The 12,817-nt window shown below is 40.1% G+C and overlaps 1 protein-coding gene across 5 annotated transcripts in view; it reads right to left on the bottom strand.

The window, feature by feature from the left end:
* TENM2 (teneurin transmembrane protein 2) overlaps nucleotides 1-12,817 on the bottom strand; it is a 612,765-nt gene that overhangs the window by 545,512 nt on the left and 54,436 nt on the right. For all 5 annotated transcript variants that reach the window (XM_059860582.1, XM_059860584.1, XM_059860583.1 and 2 more), the window contains exon 2: nucleotides 6,658-6,763. The gene's annotated coding sequence lies outside the window, so the exon portion shown is untranslated. The remainder of the gene's footprint in view (nucleotides 1-6,657; nucleotides 6,764-12,817) is intronic.

The following is a 12,817-nucleotide window of genomic DNA, read 5'->3' as shown; positions in this document are numbered from 1 at the left end:
CTCTTTTTGCATTGTGACTGCTCAACTGCCAGATATTCTGCATCATTATTTAGGGACAACACAGCACAACAAACGAGGATGCCTAGACACATTCACCAGCATCTCTGTGTCTTGAGTAGCTGCAGATGCTCATTCTCAAAAGTGGGTACCTGCATAATAACCTGGATTTCTGCTAAAGTGAGGGAAACTCCAACTGGCCGTGAAATGTGCCACATGAAAGTTATGACAAAGCTAATATTAAAAAAATAAGAAGATGCAGTCTTGTAAAGCAAAAAAACAAAAAAAATCTCTCTACCAGTAGGCAGATTGTTTTAATGCACACGTTCACAAGGCTGTAATTAACCTGGTGTTGTACAAGCACAGAGCAGATTGCCAGGGGTATAAAAAGCTGGGTCAGTAAAGATCTGCATGAAGCAAAGCTGCTTCTGCTGCACATGCTCAACAAGGTAAGGTTAGACCCATCTGCCAGTAAAGTAAGTGGGCAGGTGCAAGGTAAAAATCAAATAAAAATCCAGTTACGTTGAGTTTATAATTCTAAATGAATTTGATGAAACTCAGCCTTAGGTATGTTTTGGTTTTCTGTAGTAGATCATGTAAGACAATGGTAACCACGCTGTTTTCCCCTTTCAGGTCACTGGAAAGGTGCTGACATTGTGAGATGTATTTATGCAAATGCACACTTGTAGAAGGCCCAGTGACACCGAGAGTAAATAATAGCTTGAAGACAATTAGCAAACCACAACCTTCTCTGCACACAGCTTCAAGTTCAAAGGCAGAATAAGAGTACAGAACAAAAAATGTTTGTGTTACGGGTCAGCTTGGCTCACAGACCCCGTGGAATGGCACAGGGCTCTCCCAAGCCCCACTGCCATGTTCCTCTAGGGCACGGTTAGCACCCTTGGAGGGCTCCCTGATGTGCAAAACTGAATTACCCCTGCAAGGTGCTCTGCTCACCTGTCCCTCCCTTCCTGCAGTCAGCACCAGCCATCTCCAGAGTGACACCTGAGCTGTTCTTCAGGCTCGCTGTCCCTGAGTCATGTCCCAGCCTCAGCACCAAGCACATGCAGCTGACAGTACTGATGGGGTGGTGCTTCCCATACAACAAAGGCAGGGAACGCTCAACATCTTGATTCTCACTGTGATGGCAGTTCAGTTTTTACTAGGTCTGTTTTCTTCTTTCTATCACACCTGATTTTTGAAGATCCCATCCAAGCAGATACAGGTTGCTCACTAGAAGTTAACTTGTGATTTAATTTCGGGCTGATTCACAATCGGACTGTATTTTGTAACTGTATTTTTTATTTGTACCCACTACTTCTAGAAACACAAACAGTGCAATAAAAAGCAAAGTAAAAACCTGAAAGATAACATCTATTGACCAATATTCCCTTCTCAAAGACTTCTCTTTTTTTCATTTTTGTTAAATACACAAAAAATAAGCTGTTCATGAAGGCAAAGGCATCAGCCTGGTCTGGAATGAATGGAACTGAAATGCAGCTTTATCCACTCATTCCTCATATGTGTGCTCTGTTCCACCAAAAACATTTATCAGACACCTACACAGTCACAGCACCTCAAACTCCAGTCACGAAGTAATTACAGACAGAGGGTTTCTTCCAGGACAGATGCTGACTGAGAGCCTTTCCCTTCCACAAGGAAATAGGATCTTTCACAAGGAAACTATTTCACTCTGAAAGAGTTCAATCCAGGATTCATCATCAAACAGGAAGAGCTACATCATTCTCAAACACACAGAACTTCTTTTGAAACCCCACCAAATTTCCAGGAAGACTTCAGAATCAGTTGCACAAAAATCTAGAATTGTCAGTGCTGAGTTTTCAGTACAGGAAGGAAGAAATAAAACCATAAATAAAGGGCAGATCACTGCCCCACAGACAGGACTTTACATTTTCCTTCATGCCAGCTACCCCCATTCAGTGCTTGTAGCAGGTTACACAGACTATTTTATAGAGAACCATCTGTCATGAGCTGTAGCTGTTCTCTCTGGGCTCTCCAAGGACACACAGAATGTCATTTCTGGAGTTTCTAGGCAAGACCTGTCCCCTCCAGTCTCACTTCAAAAAGCATTCAGGTAGTTATCCTAACATTTCCCTCAAGCTGCCACTGCAGGCCAGCCTGAATACCTACAGCATTTTCCCCCACTCTTTCACCCACAGTCCCAGACTCCCACAGAAGGCAAAAGATGAGTTTTCTTTTTATAACTATGACATATAATAAAACTTGCCCTTAGTTAGAAAAATCAAAGGTCAAAACTCAGATATTTTTTCCCCAGAGCCTTTTTCACACAGAGGTTCATATCCCACTCAAGTTTATGAAAAATAAATGAATTACACAATGTCCTTTTTCACACAAAATCTCATATCCCACTGAAATATTTGAAGAATACATGAATTATACCATGTCATGGCACAGAATGCACATTATTGTTAATAAAACTTGTACCTGACTCAAAGAGAATTCTCATAAAATAGCAAATATTATCAGCATCTATTTATCAACTCTCAACTTTGTATGCTACATAGTAGTCAGTCAAAAAAAAACCCAAACAAAACCAGCAACAGGACTTCAAACACCTAGTTATCTTTTCCAGTACATTCTTACTTGACCTTTAGTGATAATTTGGTATTTTCATATAGTTAGTTTTTCTCACCACATCCTTCTCAGTCTGAACACTCATATCTAGAGTCCACTAAAATATTTTGAGATACAGTAATTTATTTTTTAATTATCCTAGGCTTACTGTTCTGCTTGAATTATTCCCATCCTCCATACATCTGACAGAGGCCTGAATTTATCCAAAGTAATATTCAATTTCTCATCTGCTCATGCAGTACTTGAGAAATGGCACTGCTTCATCTCCTTCATATCAAATGCTGTGTCTTAAAGAATGCTGCCAAATAAATTTCTCTCCCAACAAATATGCTTGCAGTGCTAAGGCCAATGTGTGGGCATATGTCCTGATAAATTTAAAACCACTTGTAAAATTGGTTAGCCCCATTAATACCTTACTGAACTTCATAACAAAGACAAAAATGTAAAAAAAAAAGGTACTTGGTGATATGGCATAATTTAAAAAAGCATGGGCAACACCTTAATTCTACTTCTGTAATTATCACATTACCATGACCCATTTTAATTGCATCTATGCCCCTGCTCTTTCACCAGGCTTAATTATTGCTGGTAATTCCAGGAGAGCATCCATTTTTCTATATTTAATTAACAATAAAATTAAAACAATTTTCTGATACATTGATTCTTATTTGAGATACACTCTTCAAGTATGGGGGAGGAATGGGAGGACAACACTGTAGCAATGCTGATTTACTGGTTAGTTCATAATTTAGAGTAATTTACTCTAAGTTTGATGCTTACACAGGATGGTAACCTGCCTTTGCTGCCAAGAGTTACTCAGGAGAAAAATCAATAGCAGAAGTTGCATTGGTTTTGTGGCTCCACTTGTGAGTGATAATACTCATCAAGCTCTGGTTGTGAGTTTGCTGCCTAAGAAATAAAAGTTACAAATACTTAAGAACACAGTACTGATAACTTCTGTTCCCTTTCAAAATCATTGCAAACTAAAAAACCCAACATGGTAGGGGCATCCAAGTCTGACAGTAAAAAAAGGGCTTCTTCAGCAATTTGCTCAAGTAGTTTTGACTATTTATACCAATGGGAGTTTGCAGAAGGTTTTCAAACCACCATATAGAATATGCTCTTTTTTTCAGAGTGGCAGCACTAAAAATGCCAAAAAATTTGCATCCTCCAGACCTGGAACTAAGAAGAGCACAGAAGTTGGCAGTGATGAAGAGGCTGTTTTCTTCCAACTCCCTCAGAAGACACAAATTTCCTGTCGAGATGCATAAAGCTAAGAAACTGAGTCCTCCCTTGAGGATAAGTCCAGAAGGGTTTTGTTCAAGAAGTTAAATTTTTTCCTCTAAGGTAGTTACTTTCTAAAGGCTTTGATCCACCATGATGGGATGATAGAAGCCTTTGTTGAAGAGAAAGCAGATTAAAAAAAAACCCAAAAAAAAAAGAACCTAACAAATGCTGAAATATTGATGTCACAGCCACGCCTCTGAAGAGCACAGAGCAGGCTGGAGAAGGGCACAGGGGAGGGAAATGCCAGTGGTTTGGGAGCTGACAGTGAGTTTCTGACAGATGCATAAAGAACATAGGGCAGAAACAGGCAGGGCTGAAGGGCTGGGCAAACCATATAAAAGGGAATTAAGTGGGAAGTTACCAGCACTTCCTCATCACACCAGGAAATGCACAGGAACACAAGTTTAGGAGTGAAATAAAGAACAGACAGTACCTACAGCAGGCTGAAAACAAGTGATGCCACCAGCACCTGAGACTGAACCCAGGGCAAATTCCCAGCCCCAAGCCTGCAGCTGAGGAAGACTCCCACAGAAGACAGAACATCTCCCAAAACCCTAAAGCCCCAAAATAAACCCCCCAATCAGCTGCTGTACCGTGCTGCAGGGGATCCAGTGGTGCTCATGTTCTTCCTCTGTCCTGGGACCCTGTGAGGAGCCCTCTCTCAGCTGGAGGAACTGCTGGAGATCCTCTAAAGCAAATATTTCACTGCCAGGGAAGAAAAGCTCTGCTCCTCACACACAGCACTCAGCTCCTTGTCCCAGCCTGTGTCTCAACTCAAACCAAACCCCGAGCAAACTCCCCAGACATATGATGGGGAGCAAGAAGAAAAGTTGTGCTTCAGAACCTTAAAATCCTTCCCGGCCTCAGTATTTTCCAGAGCAATGAAAATAAGTAAGGCACAGGATCTAGCCACCATTTTGAAAGTTTAAGCAGGCATATTGTCAACCTCAATTACTGCAGGGAATTATGAATTTGCTTTCATGTTCAGCTTTGTTACTGACTTACTGTCTGACCCTGGGAGATCATTTGGTGTTATTCTAAAAAACAGACAGCAAAAATAAACAAACCAAGATTACAGCAGGGGATTTTGAGATTGAGCTATCAGGTGTTTTGAAATTCTCACCAAGGACCTACTTCTGCAACCTTTCCCTGACAAACTGCTGTTGAGATACAGAGCAAAAGTGAGAGCTTCTGGAACCAGTATCTTTTATCACTTAATGTCTGTTCTCCTGGAATTTGCTGTGGGAAGTACCTGTCAATCTGTTCTTTAACTACTTAAAGATGGGCTATGAAGATCCCTTAAATATAGGAACAAATACACAGAACATATACAAATAACTTACACATAGCCTCGATAGATACATTTAAATAGTCAAAACAGATTGCAGGAATCCCTTATTTCATATTTCTAACTACACAAATCTAGTAGAAAGCTGCCATGAAACTTAGACTTGTACAATAATAAAAATAAATTTTAAAACCACCACAATCCCTCCAGATTTTCTTTCCCAGTATAAAGGATTCCTTATACTCAAGTATCTAGTTTTTCTAATTTTCTTATACTACATAAAATTTGAAAATTTAAAGATCAGACCCTTGGAGTAATTTACTTTGTAAGTATGGAGCATGGATCTTAATGGCCTAAAAACTGAAAAAGTACAGCCCCGGAGTCAGAAATTAACCTTTCAGTAGAAAACATGTAATGACAACCAAATGACCCATTGCAAACAATGCAGAAGAATGTGTTGATTATTTTCAGAGTGAATTAAAGAATTCCCTCAGAATTTGGTGCTTGCCATATCTAAACCCCACTATTTTGCCATGCTTTTCAAGACAAGTGCAACGACTTGAAATGTTATATATTAAACTAACTCCAAATGAGAGATTTAGAAAAGGCACAATCTGGACATAGCTTCCCATGAAATACTGCCACTGGATTAAATTACTCAAGTAAGAATTCTCAGGTGTCCAACTAAAAACTCTTAGTAAAATAAAAATCCATGAGAAGATGAATTTTTTTTTTTTTTTTTGGAACATAAGTTGGGTTTGGTTTTGTTTTTTTTTCTGATGGGAATCCATCAGCCAAAGGTTATGGTTATTTTTTTACTCTTCAGCTACTCTTAAGCAGGACAGCCCATTCCCAATGCTGGACACACTGGGCTAAGTGTGGTACTTCATATAATTACCTGAATTCCCAGAGCTCTGTACAACAGTAATTAAATTGTAGGGTGTCTTGTGAGCATTCTGACCAGCAGTTAGAGACATCATGAAAGAACAGATAATGGGAAGGTTTCTTCTCTCTGTCTCTTCTCTGCCTGGCATCTACACAGATATAGAACTGTATGCAGCCAGTCATACAGACTAAATAACTTTTGTTGTGTTCAGAATCTGAACAAAAGGATCTTTAGAGTGAAGAAAAAAACATTTTGATTCCAGGAGCAATAAATTCCTAGCACCCTCATTGGATCCTGAATTTGTCAGGATGAACAATGTCCATAAATGAACATGCAGGCAGGCAGGAAAAAGGCAGATTTCTTTTAGTGGGGCCTTCTGAAGTAATTCAGTTGGGCTGGAAAAGCCTGAAGTAGATTCTTTAAAGCAAAGTGCTTAGAAGAATTGCTTTCCTCTACAAAAACACTTTCCTGCAGAGATGTTCCCAGGCACTTTTGAAGCATAGATGGAACCACTTTGGCCAACAATATAAACACACCTGTGAGTAAACAGCACACCAAACTCAGGCTGTGAGTACTCACTGACCAGGCAGTCGGCAGTGCTCACTCTGGCAGTCCTTTGGGCTCCTGTCTTTAGCTCATCAGGTGAGAGGGAATTCTTACTGTGGTAGGCAGTGAAAACCAAGCTGGATCTGTCAGAAAAAAATAATAACTTAGGAAAAAAAAAAAAGCCACCTGTAAAATCCTAACAATAAGCAAAGGCTTTAACATTTTATTTTATTTAAGGGTATTTATCTATCACAGTTTTTAGCCACCAAAAGGACCCCACAATCTAACCACACCAGATGTAAGAAATAAACCTTCTAGATTCCACTCTTCATATGCCTGATGTTTTCTCTCCTCCCTATCCCAAATGCAGACACTCAAGCACAGAGATGGCTTAGTAATTTAATTTTTACACTGCTAAACTAGTAAATAAGAAAGAACCACATCTTCCCTACTCAGTTCAAAAGAACAAAAAGACTTGATGAACTTAAGCACCATTTCTCAGAACTTTAGCATTGTGACACTTTTTCCACTGGGCATTTTTAATACAAAAAGTTTAAATTGAAATAAGATGTCACCACTTCACAGACCACTTGTTGCTTTCTCTGTCACTTTATTATTTTCTTTCTCAGTATGCAATGCCTTCTAATACCTGTTGATTCCCACATTTTCTTCAGAATTTCTATTATCTACAAAAGTATTTTTGGAAAAACAAGTATTACCTAGTATGTCCATGGCCTCAGCAATTCCCACCTGGTCAATGAAACAATCCAGGCAGAGCCAAAACCAGATGTAAGATGACTTTGAAAGAAACATATGTTCCACCTTGCATTATGAAACTGAGCAATAAGAAATAAGGATGAAGAAGTGTTTGGTCATTCTGCCAAAGAAATTCAAATAACTGATGGCAGCCCACTCAAAAAAATACAAAATCCTCACAGGCTGAGGGGAGCAGAGCCATGTCAACCACCAATATTAGAGCCAAATGTTTCATCATAACCATGTACAAAAACCTATAAAGACAAGCTAATGCTTTCCACTGTTATGCATGAAACTTTTAAGCTACTTTCTTTTAACAGTGAGAGCATTTAACACTGCTTTATCCATGTCTTTCACTGAATTTAAATTAATGGTACTTCTTTTTGGTTAAAAAAGAAGCTTGATGTACTAGCACTGCTTAACTGCTGAGGTTTATCTCCCTGGAAATGAATAGGAATAATTGTATTTCAGCTTTCCATAAAGCATCATTTTTTTAAAAATAAGATAAAGAATTGGATACACATTCTACATTAGTATCATGTAAAATCTTTATGGCCAGAATCCTGGCATGAGACTTTCTAAGAATATGAATCAAGGTGAAAAAAAAAAACAAAAACAGTGCTTTTAATGAGCAAATGTGAAAGCTGAAATGCAGATAACCTCACTAATTAGGGTTTGGGATGCAGTCTTTACTTTCATAATCTCCTTATTTTCACTATTGTGCTTACTTTCTTTTGTGCAATCTTATCAACCTATGCTTAAGTGGAAATTACACTTCTAATACCTACCTCCTGCTTCGGTAATTCTGTGCCATTTACAGTTTTTGCTTATAATTGTTAATTCTTTTATACCTTCCCCTGTTTGTGTATCACTATTTCAGGAGCTGCTGGATTTGGAACAGCAAGATCCATAAGAACAGTGTTGGGTTACAGAGATGCAGACACTGATAAGCTACCAAGAAAAAGAATAATTAGTATGTGAGAGCTAAAATCTACCTCAAAAGAAAACATCTTTAAACCTCAGCAAAGCCCACCTCACCCAGGCTTTTAAAACTGACCCCAGGGAGCTGCTGGCTGACTGAAGGACACGTGGCCACGTGGTGACCACAGCTGAGAAGGTTTTTGGCTTTGGAGCCCACGAAGCCCCTGCTCACCAGGAGGGGACAGGTCCAGACCAGGCACTGCCAGCCTGTCACCCCCCTTGGCCACCGTGTTGGCCCTCACTGCACTGCTGGAGTCACCTCCTCCCATGGAACAATGAGTAAAGGGACAAGATCATGCAGAAATTACTTTAAAAATCAGGCTGAAGTAAGTACACAGCTTTTCAAAGTCACAGGAGATGTAAAAGCATACAACACTGTTAAAAAGCACAGTGGAGCTAAAATTTCAGTTGTCAATTTTTCCTTTGTCCTCTTTATATGTGGAAGGTCCAAAGAAAGATGAAACTTTCTAGCTGTAACAGAATTAGAAAAGAAACAAAGCCCAAACAAGCCGAACAAAAAAACCCCATCATAAATCCATGTAGAAAATTAGTTAACAAAAATCAAAACAGGTTTCATGTTTCATTACAGAGCTGTCAATAAAGTACTTGTTACCAAGACTGACTAAAAATACAGTCTGACAAGTTCTAATATTTTTTTGCCTTGCAGTGGCTTTCTGTAAGAGAGCAGGGGAGAAGTGTTTGTAAACATCGACCAGTATTTACAAACAAGCCAGACCAAGCAAGAGAAGAAGCAAAGCCAAAGGGAATGAAGTAGTTCCCTTCAGACATCTCTTAGAATAATACTAGATTCTTTAAAATAAATTTTAGCAGTTTCTACATAACCAGCATAGAAATGGAGTGCACTGTTTCTCAGAGAAGTTACAGTGCAGCAGGTTGCCCATTTCCATAATGCTTCTCCACACCATGAGCACTAAAAACTCCAGGGCTGCCCATCTGCACCAATGCCACCCTCAGGTCCCTGCTGCCACCCACATCCCAGCCACCCCAGCAGTGCCAGGAGCCTCAGCAGCAGCATGGAGAGGGTTAAATAAATGAAAGGCAGAGTTGCAAATTACTTGGAGTGGCACTGGAAGAACTGATATAAAAACTCATAAATTTAGTATGTGCTGCAAGATCTGGTCCTTTAGAGTAATCTGCCAGGACTGCTGAGATGCTATCTACGAGCAGTCAGACACTTAAAAACTTAGAGAGAGGATTTGGCACACTTGATGCTGTTGCATGTCTTGCCCTTGGTAATGATTAATTAATGAGTCGTGTTTCTTAGATGAAGGTTATAGATTACACACACAGTAATGATAGAAATGAAATATCACAGCTGCAAGCATCTAAAAGCCAGGGAATGGCAAAATCTACATAACACAGACAATTTGTCCTGCTTGGTACATACTCCACGTTTTATTAGTAGTATTTTTAATTTTAATTTCTTTTTTTTTCCTTAGTCAATAGATCATTTAGCACAAGGTACTCAGAGCTTCACTAAATCAATTTCCTGCTCGTTTTTGACACTGCTGGCCCCAGGCCAGGCAGCCTCCCCGACTCACCCTGCTGCTGCTCAGCACCAACCCCTCCATGCTCACTGCTCCCCAGAGGGCACTACCCTGCTTTAATTGGCTGAGATCTTGGCACAAGAAGATGGAAGAAGTGTCTGTGAACACCACGTGCCCATTCTCCTTGCATTTGGCATTACACAGCACTTTGCATGCTGCAGGACAGGTCTGGGTGCCTTCAGCTGTAAGCTCAGAGTGATAAGCATTTTTACATACCCAGTAAATAAGGGACAAGTACACATTTACTGGCCATGCCAATGCAGACATCTGTAATCTGTCACCATGCAGGCAGCTGTGGGACACAGCAACTGCAGTTGCCCTCTCTCCTGGAGGCTGCAGGCACAGAACACAGCAGCAGCCATCACCAGCTTTGTGTTTGGGCTGGAGAGGCAGCGCTGCTCCCACCAGCAGCTCACTCCTTACACCCAGGGGTGCAACACCTGGCTCCTCTGAGCCAGCACAGCATGATGGGTCACTCTGTGAGCCTGACTGGGCACCTCACCAAACCATTCTTGTCTGTCTCCTCCTGCCACAGCTTTAGTCTGCACCAGTTCCCCACTCTGGCTCGGTGCACTGCCATGTGAGGCAGTGCCAGCACACGGGGCAGGAGTGGGAACACACAGCAATGTCCTCATCAGGGGCTGACAGCTGATGGCACAGCTGGAGTGCAAGAGAACACAAACCATTTGCATCATATTGTATCCCCCTCCTGAACAACCTGTGTGATGGACTCCAGCTCAGCAGGAAGAAAAAACCCAAACCAAACGCACAGCACTGATCTTAGAAACACCATCCTACGTGGCTTCCCAAGACTGATGTCTCCTGAGACTGCACCTGATCAAAACACTGCACCAATGGTTCTGAAGAAAAGATACCATCATTCAATTTTACCCAAAAGCCAGGGCAAATTCAAATTAAAGGTCTGTGTTTTGGCTATGAAGTCCTTGACTTTTCTCACTGCTCCATCCCCACACACCCCTCTTTTTCTTTGGCAACTTGAAAAACTGCCTTGCAATGTAGCCAGTGTTTCAACAGAGATAGAGACAAGCTTGCAGAGAGATCACTTGGAGGACAAACTGGTGCCCAGTATTCAAAACCCAAATCTAGTACTTTCATTACTTTCATATCAACTCACTTTGTATGCACACTGCATACTTGATATTCAATGTATAGAGTTATCATCCTGCAGAAACTTATTTAAACTAATGATTTATAAAATTCTGAACGTACCAAATCAGGGAATGTCTAGAATTTCTATTCAGTTGACATTTAATACAAATGCCAATTACTTAAAGTGATATTGATCATAACATAGCACCCTTGACAAATAGGAGTAAAACTTTCAAAATATGTTTTTCCTCATCTTGACATCAATACATATAATGGAAATTGGGTTTATGAGCTGTAGGCCAAACTTGAAAGAAAAAAATATTTTGTCTTCCTATTAGCCAGCAAAAGATACAAGAGAGAGTGGTAGATTAGTAAATGGAAATTAACTGAATTCTGGGTAATGAAAAATAATAATAATAAAGCTTTTAACAGCCACGAAATTGTAAGCATAAGTTTTTTCAACATATTACAGGTGTAGAACAAAAAGAAGATGAAGTTACAAAAAGGAAGAAAATCAATTTCTCAAGTATGTATCATAACAGACATATTTCCAAATGTCTACCTTAAAAACAGCATCATTGTTTCTAATGAATATTAGTAACAGTTGAAGACAACACTTTATATTTTCAAGAGAAATTCTGGATAAGGTCAGCAAGAATGGCAATGACAGCAACAGGAAAAAAATATGACGGCAAACATCTAATAGCATTGCTTTCAAGAGGCAGAGAGCAAAAATCACAGCTGAATCACAGCAGAGTAAAAAACCCCATACACCACTGAAGTAACTTTGTAACATCTTCAGAGACATAGCAACCTTAATCCAAATAAATAGAAAAGCAGTAAAACCAAAAAATATACCAGTCTGCCATATCTACTGAAATATGTACCCCTAGGACCAGGAGGAAAGAATGCAGAAGCTGAAGGAAGCACCACAGTCATCCAAACATGAAGAGCACCATGATTTCACACAGAAATTAAAGATGTTGCAATGGAATAAGAATAAAAGTTGGTGTTTAACAAACAGCAGCTGTAGGAAGAAGCCATTGGTCCAACAAATCAGGACAGCTGACACTAACAAAGCAAAATTGTGCTGAGTGAAAAACCACATCCTCCGCCACCACTGCTGGGATATATAGGATCCATGGCCTATATCTGGTTACAAACCAGAGCTTTGGGTAGGTCACAGCCCCTGGATAACAAACTTCAAAGATTGTCCTGTCAAGGGTATCAGGAGTTCCTAAAACAGCAAGAGGAGGAACCTGAAAGGAAAAGGCACCAAGAACTCTAGAGGAGAAAGGACTAAACCAAATATTTTCCTACGTATTTTAAAATGTATATATCTGAAAAGAAAGGTGTTTTTTTTCTTTCCAGAACAGGGACAGTGTGTATTTAACACCTACAAATAATACCTCTTGTTTACTAACAAACAAAGGACTGTAAAAGCATGGTGTAAACATGAAACATCCATCAATAATTTGGAGAGTAAAGAAGAGGCCAACAATGAAGAATTCATTCATTTCTCAAGAGGGAAAAAAAAAGGTGTTGGAAGGAGGAAGGAAAGTGTCTGAGTGAGATGCACAAGAGGCACCCTGGCACTGGGCAGGAGAGCAGCACAAAACATCCTGGGCTGTGCCCACCACAGCTGGTGACCCAGTAAGGCCCCAGGCTGTACAACCAAGGAGAAAACCACTCTCTCTCTCTCTCGATACTGAGTTTTGGGTTAGATTTTCTTTTTAAGTAGCTCAGCTAACCAAAACATTAATCAATGTCTCAGCAGAGTAC

Source organism: Haemorhous mexicanus, chromosome 15 (genome assembly GCF_027477595.1).
Source record: "Haemorhous mexicanus isolate bHaeMex1 chromosome 15, bHaeMex1.pri, whole genome shotgun sequence".
NCBI classification, from domain to species: Eukaryota; Metazoa; Chordata; class Aves; order Passeriformes; family Fringillidae; genus Haemorhous; species Haemorhous mexicanus.
Note: the sequence above shows the minus strand (reverse complement) of the source record. Positions and strands in the feature narration are given on the sequence as shown.